This window comes from Cavia porcellus, unplaced genomic scaffold (assembly GCF_034190915.1).
Source record: "Cavia porcellus strain 051 isolate PalLab524CR breed Dunkin Hartley unplaced genomic scaffold, mCavPor4.1 scaffold_28, whole genome shotgun sequence".
NCBI lineage: Eukaryota > Metazoa > Chordata > Mammalia > Rodentia > Caviidae > Cavia > Cavia porcellus.
Window position 1 is genome coordinate 47,198,285 of NW_026947511.1, and position 7,961 is coordinate 47,206,245.

A 7,961-nucleotide genomic window follows, 5' to 3' on the forward strand; every position below is an offset into this window, starting at 1 on the left:
TCATTGTCACGGTGAGGTAGAATTCTGAAAAATAAGTGTGGGGTTAGGAGGAGTGAAGTTATGGGAGGTGATTATTCCCCCATCTAAAAGCATAAAAGTTAAGAGGGTAGGTAGGTAAGGCTTGTCTCTGGTATGCATGACGTGGGAGTTTTTAGGAAATACTGTTGAGAGTCCGGCTCTAAAAAAGGATAAGAAATTAGAAACCAAATTGGATAACAAAACATGACAGCCTGAGAGTTGTGGCTGGGAGGCCTTGGTGAGGTGGAGATGAGTGGGCAAAAGGATGGTTAGATCTAGGGCTGGAAGGGCACCACTTAGCCTGAGTGATGTGAAACCAGGATGGCAGTCTAGCAGCTTTGATCGCTGTTGAGGTTGTCAAGAAGACCAGGTAAGGGCCATTTTATCTTGGTTGTAGTTCTTGGAATGATTTGCTGTAAGAGGACTTTAGTAAGTATATCAGCAGTTTCCCTGGTTGTGGGAAAGGCTTTTATGTATCCTGAAAAAGTATAAACAAAGTAAGAAGACAAAATTTATCTGTCAGTCTTGACCAGGGTTGTGAGAAATTAGTGAATAAGAAAGGAAGGGGGTGGTACATATCACTGAAGAGAGGGTTTACTAGAGATAACAGGTGTAAGCTGTTGAGGCCTCAGTGTCTGGGTCAGCTTGTATAAACACAAGGGAATAACAAGCATTTTTAACATTAGGACTGTAGAGTGAGTGGTGGAGGGAAGATTTGGCACCACTGGGTGGATTGGGAAGAAGCAGTCTGGAACCTGCATGAAATAGGCCCTGTTTGTAAATGGCCCTGTTTGTAAATGACCCTCAATATCCCCTTATAGAGATTGAAGACTTACTATAGCAGCCTGAAAACTCAGGAAGAACTCTATATATATGGCCTCTATGTCCACAAGTATAATGTCTTACCTGAGACTTTTAGTGGGACTTGGGACCCTGAAACAGACACCTTAAAGTGGACTGCTGCTGGCCCTGAGCCCCGTCAGTCTTCAGCAGCAAGTTTAAGCAGATCTGTCAGCAATGAATCTGGCAGTGTTGGCATTTCCTGTGAGGGCTAGCAGTTAGGACGGCTTACCCATTCTCTGGTGGCTAGGACAGTCCAGTAGCCCTGGGGTAAGATCTCAAAGGAACGCCAGGATAGAGCACTCTCTTGCACAATGTCCTTCTGCTGCATTTGAGGCATGGTCCATGGGGGGACCCAGGCAGCTCCACCTTGTATCAGGTTACCTGTCTCAGAACTCCAAGTGTCACTGTTATCTCTGTGGTTGAAAACACCAAAAGCCATATTTAGGTGGTCTCTGGGGTTTGAGGGTCAGGTTTTGCCTTTTTGTTTTGGGATCTGGTCTACAATAGAAGGTATCTATAGAATTAAGTAAGTATGCAGGAGTCAAATACAATCAACAGGGTCTTTATGATTTTACTAATGGCTTCCCATAAGGAGGACAACATCCAGGGAATTTTAGGAACTGACATGTCATTTATGTCATATATAAGTATCTCTTTATGTTATTAAAATGTCTAATGCCATCTGATTTTTGGAGAATGGCCTGTTTAATTAATTTTTCCTTTTTATTTAGGAGAGAAATCAGCTACGGTGTTATTTAATATCAGTTGAATATAGTTAATTATGGCTCAGTGGAGGGCTGAGCCAGGGCAGGCAGACAGGCTGGGAAAGGTTTAAGTTTGGCTTCTGCCGCAGTGTTGGTTTCATTGTTTTGCATGTATCATATAACCCTTTTTTTTGGAAAAGAGCTAGTGGTTCCCAGCAAAAGAAATTTATAATTACCTCTTAATTTTAGTTGTTAAACATCTAGGAGACTGGTAATGGTACAGTACAATATAGGCAATAAGCTTAATATAAAACATTAAATGGCTGTTAACCATGAGCATTTTAACATTTGAATGCCGAAGAAATTTGTGAAACATCTCTAACCATATATCTGGATCTGAAAGAAAACATTTGCCATGGCTGGAACACAAGAAAAAGGCAGCAGAAACAATCTGAATTTTATATATGAAAGCAGGAATACACCATCAGATCAGCAGCCGCAGTCAGAGCAGTGTTTGCGCTTGGGGTGGGGGCTGGGACCACTCAGGTGAGACGCGCCTAGGATAGGCGGAGCGCCCAGGGTGGGGACACCGCACACGTGCAGAGTGGGTGGGGCGCACTCTGGCACTCGGGCGGAGCCAGAACTGCTCTGAGCTTGCATGCAGGGTGGGGGTGGTGTAAGCAGAGTGCGCTGGGTGGCGGGTGCACAGTGATGGTGGGGCAGGAGGGGCGTGTGGTGTGGCGCACGGTGGGCAGAGCTGGGGTGTGGCGTGAGAGCTTAAAGCGGCCTGCGCATACCTCCCAACACTGTTTGGGCGCACGTCCCCCATCTCGGTGGGGAATGAGTCCGCACACAGTGTGGGGAGGAGAGAAAGGGAAAGGACACATTCTCAAAATAAAGGCTTAAAGATAGAGTTTTGTAAACTTGTGGTCAGTGTGATAAGCCATAAATAGGTATGGTTTTTTTGGGGGGGGGACAGGAAGTGGTCCCTAAGACAAAATCTGGTGTGGGGCCTGGCCCACGGAGTCACAGCCAGGTGAGGCTGTCACCTGTTGTCCTTTTGAGCAAATGGTAGTTATGATCAGTTCCAAATCTCACATTTCTTGGTCATCACTGAGAAATCCAGTGGATTTCTCGTGGATTTTAGTAACGGCTCTGCCTGTGAGAGCTTAAAGCTCTAAAGGCCATGAGAATTTTCCAGAGTGGGACCCGGTCCATGGAGGAAGGCTCTGCCTTGGGCTGTCTAAGGATGTGAGAGCATCACGCAAATCCATGGAAGGTAGAGAAAACTCACGTGGGGTCTGGCCCAGCGGCCCGAGTAATCTCGGGGATTGCTCACCTGTGGTAAATGAATTAGACTGGTGTTGTTTGCAAACCAGCAGCAACAAGTTTAGCAGCTCCCAAGTGTTGAGAAGTGAGGAATTAATCCAGTATGCAGTCCGGTCTGCAAATGGCAGGGGACTCAGACTGGAGGGTCCCAGGAGTCTCTCGTCTGCCATTCCTGGTCAGAATTCTATAATAGAATTCTGGCACAGCTGAAAAGATAAGAAGTGTGAAATATAAATGACCTTTATTTTAAGAATGCGGGGAGAGACCCTGACCACCAGGGGCTGGCATAGTCCCCAGGGGCTGGCAGTCTCTCCCCAGGGTTGGCGATCTCTCTGTGGGACAGGTGGAGTGGGAGCATACATATAGCTTAGGTTTGGGGTGGTGCCTGAGGGGCATTAGTGATGTGCAGGTAGCCTATTGGTATTCATTTCGCGCCAGAGGCAAATTCCTAGGGGCGGGGAAGATGGAGCCCCTTGGTTCCGCCTCCAAGGCTTTACTGGCTACAGTGTCCCGCCTAGGGCAAGATTCTTTCAGATATCACCAGGTGAAAGGTATTCATCTTCACGTCTTCTCTATTTCTGTATATCCTCTTTTTGGTACTGGAAATTGAATTCAGGACTCTGTGGTTGCCAGGCAGACACAGGGCCAGTGAGCTATATTCCCGGCCCTCTGAATCTTTATCTAAATTGACTTCCTGAGAATTATTCCACTTCTCCCCTCATTGTGTACCATTCTCCCAACGTGGGAAATTGTAAAAACATCCAAGTTGCCAAACAGAAAGCACAATTCAAATACTGTTTTGGAGTATGAATGACTAATGATTAAATAATAAGCCCTTTAGCAAGTCAGGTGGTTTCCAATCCCTGGCTCTCGGTGAAATTGTGGGTTAATTGAGTTGTCAGTTTAAATATCATTAAAAACGATTGTACTGATAGCTCACAGTGTGATTCTTGACATATAATTCAGAATTTGACATGAGTGTCACTGAGGGAAAGAAAACCTTTCCAGTGCCATTAATTTACTTATGTGAACAAGGACCTAGCTCTTACCATGAGGAGAAAGAAAAAAAAAAAAAAGAAATTTTTTTGGTATTTTTTTTTTTTGAGACAGGGTCTCACTATGCAGTTCAGGCTGGCCTTGAGCTCAGGTTGTAGCCCAGGCTGGTCTCAAACTCGAAACGATCCTCCCACCTCAGCCTCTGGAGTGCTGGGATTACAGGCGTGAGTCACCACACCCGGCTAGAAAAGAAGAATTTAAAAAATTTTTTTATTTAAATAAAAATTTTATTTGGGGCCAGGGATTTAGCTCAATGGCATAAGCGCCTGCTGGGCAAGCATGAGGTCATGAGTTCGATCCCAATAAATAAATAAATATATTATTTTATTTTGTTTTTTTGAAGCAGGTTCTATGCAGTGTAGGGTGGCCTTGAAAGTCCTACGTAGTGATCCTCCTGCCTCAGCCTGGGATTACAGCCGTGGGCCTCCAAAAAGATTATTGATTGTGAAGGCTCTCACTCAGTGCTATGAGTCAATGGCATGGGAACCAATTGAACAACCATAAAAATTTGTATTTCTGATAAAACGTTGCAGTCATGTAAACCTTAGTAACTATAGTAACTATAATAACTAATGTTTAATAACTGTAACTTTTTTTGGTAAATAACTAACATTTATAAGGTTGTTTCTGTGCACCATGTACTGTTAGTAACAATTCAGTGGGGAAGAAAATCTGTGCTGGGGCTGAATCCAGGGTCTCACACGGCTCAGCCACAGAGATCCTCCAGCCTGAGAGAAAAATGCAAGCACTTAACACTGCTGTGCTCCAAAGACCTTCTAAAGAAATATCATTCCGGTTTTTGTTTTACACTACTAGAGTCTGAATCCAAGGCTGTATTAAGCTACATCCCCAGCTACTTGATTCTACTTCATTTCATTTATTTTTGTTTTGCAACAAGGTCTTGCGGTGGCGGATAGGGGCGGAGTTAGGGTGTTGCAAACCCCCAGCAGAAGTGGGCGTGGTCCGTGGAGTACAAAATTCCAGGACACGTGCAGAACAGATCCTAAAGCCCTCTGCCTGGAACCAATCAAGAGTCCTGGCTTCACCTCTCTTCCAGGGCACTTAAGCAGGTTTCTTTCTCTTTTTTTTGTCTTTGTGAGACAGGGTCTCTCCATTCAGTTCAGGCTGGGCTTGAGCTCACTTTGTAGTCCAGGCTGGTCTGAAACTCACAAGGATCCTTCTGCCTCAGGCTCCCAAGTGTTGGGATTACAGGATGAGCCACCATGCCTGGCTCACTCAAGCAGGTTTCAGCACACTATTCCTCTGTAGCCTGGCTTGGTGGCACATGGCTGTAATCCCAGGCAGAGGCAGGTGGATGCTGCAAGTTCCAGGCCAGCCTGGGCTACACAAAACCAGCCTAAAATACATAGCGAGACTTGTTGTACTCTAAGAAAATAGCTTCATTATATGTGTATTATAGCAAACCTGCAACGTGGCTTACTAAATGTGTTTTTTTTTTTATCCTTTTTCCCTAACTGATATGTTAAGTGACCTAATTGATATGTTGAGCAATACTCTCCTCTGTAAAGAATTGCAAGAATCTCAACTAATTGATATGTTAACCATTGTTGCCCTCTACAAACTACAGAAGTTGTGCTAAAACAAGCTAACAAGGGTTGTTAATCACTGTTAGACGCCTCTATTCTCTGCTAAAGAGCTAAAGAAAACTAGAATGGCCCATTAATTTACACTTGTTTAAAGTAACCTGCTTGTGTGCAGAGAGATTTGTGTATGAGTTTAACCCTTTACCTGACCTTGACACATAACCACCGTTTTCTGTTCTGTATGGCGCCTTATTGCCTCCCTCTCCCCTCACCTATCTATCTAAGCCATAAAGAGTTTGGGTTTCTGGTGACCTCTTCCCGACCCGGTGATGATCTGTCATAAAATGAGCCTGCCCCAATTTTAAGAACTGTTTAGCTTCAAAGAAATTACTGGGAAATACTATGGCCCAAACCCCAATCGGTGCTTTTCTTTTGTTCTGTATGCATCAAATGAGTTAGATATCAGATCTTTGTAAAACTTAAGTTTCAGCTTCTTGTAACTCTTGACCCCTTCGCACCCACTAGCGAAAACGAGCTGTCCTGGGATAGTTAACTGTCCACTTTCTTCTCCAAATATTGCTGCAGATGTGCCACTCCGAGATAAGGTCAGTCTGTAGGATGGGAGTAATTTGAGAAACACCAGGAACTCCTGAGATTGTCAGAGCTAAGTGGACAGCAATACAGTTTCCAGACTCGGGTCAACAAGTTTGATGGCTCTGCAGGTTTCTTTGTTCCTCCCCCCACCCTTTTCCTCCAGCCTCTTTTTAAGTCCTCCCTTCAGTCTCTGGGACACAGTCTCCAAATTGGCTCCTGGAGTCTTGTCACCAGGCCTGGAAATAGAGCCTTTGCTACCTAAATTTTCGGTCTCTTGCCTACTTGGATTTTATACCGGAACCTGAGTTATAACAAGACTCTGTGTCTTACCCCTTTCCCCACAAAGAAAGAATGTATTTGTCAGCAGCTTGATGTGTTGGTACATATTTGTAACCCCGACCTTAGGGAGGTTGAGGCAGGAGGATCACTACAAGCTCCAGGTCAGATTGGGCTACATAATGAGCCTAAGGCCATCATGAGCTGCACAGTGAGACTCTGTTTCAAAAAAAATGGATACAGGGGCTGGGGATTCAGCTCAGCGGCATAAGCACCTGCCTTGCAAGCAGACGGTTGTGAGTTCAATCCCTGGTACTGATAAAAATGAAAAGGACAAAAAAAAAATGGGGGCTGGGGATTTAGCTTAGCAGCATAAGCGCCTGCCTTGCAAGCAGGCAGTCGTGGGTTCAATCCCTGGTACCGATAAAAAGGAAAAAGACAAAAAAACAAAAAACAAAAACAAAAACAAAAAAAACCCGGATAGATCTGAAAGGGGGAAAAAAAAAGTAGGAGTCCTCTTGTGTGTTTTGCTACCTTCTGACTACCAGGAGCTGTTCTCTACAAAGCCAGGCTGCCTCAGAGCCATGCATTATGGAGTGAAATCTCTGCAAACTGTGAGCAGAATAAACCTTCCCTCCTTTAACTGTGGGTGCTATGTACTTTGTCTCAGCAACAAGGAAATAATTAAGGCAGAATTTGATTCTAGAGAAGGGGGGTCTTTGCTGTGACTGCACCTGACCATGTGGTTCAGCACTCTCAGAGGCTGGCTTGTGGGAAGAGACTGGAAAAGTTCGGAGATGCCAGCTGAAGAAGCAGGGCTGGGATGGCTGAGGCTGCTCTGTCTGGGAGATTCTGGCCAGAGCTCAGAAGACTAGAAAGCCAGTAATGACTGAGCTCAGGAGTTTCTGCTGGGAAGAAGGACTGTACTGGCTGCTGGACTCCAGATCATGTGTGTTATGGCTTGGCAGGGGTTTGCATTCTGATCATGTCCAGAGACTTTGCCTGAAACTAAGGTTAAGGGCATTGGACTAATTAATCTTGTAGAAAAAATGTCAAGGCACTCTAATGTTGAGTGGATGGTATGGCTACTGTTGGGGGTTTTAACCAGATCTATGTTGAGAATCTAGAACAAAGAGCCGGCAAAATGCTCAAAAACACTGTGCATTTGGCCAGGAAGGAAGCGCCAATAAAACTGCAAAGAGAGCAGGGGAAATCTTGACTGCTGAGAAGGAACATGAGAATAGAAAATATGGCCTGAGGGCATCACAGGAAGCAGCAGGATCCACCCTTTGCATCCTCAAGACTGCAAAAGTGACTTTGCAAAAAAGACTTTGCTTTGAGAAGACAGCCCCAGGGCACCTGCTCCACAATGGAGCCCCAGACAAGTGGTTCCTGGGAGTTGGATTCAGAGTGCTCAGCAGTGTCAGCATTTGACCCATACAGCTAAGAGAAAGGGCACATGGGGGTGTGAGAAGCCAGCTGACTAAGCAAAAAGGTGTAGTGTGCCAAGTGTGTAAATAAACGCACAGGCAGTGGTTGAGCAGTCTCCTCCCATCTAGAGGAAAGACCACAGCTTTCTGTTTCTGTCTTTATTTTT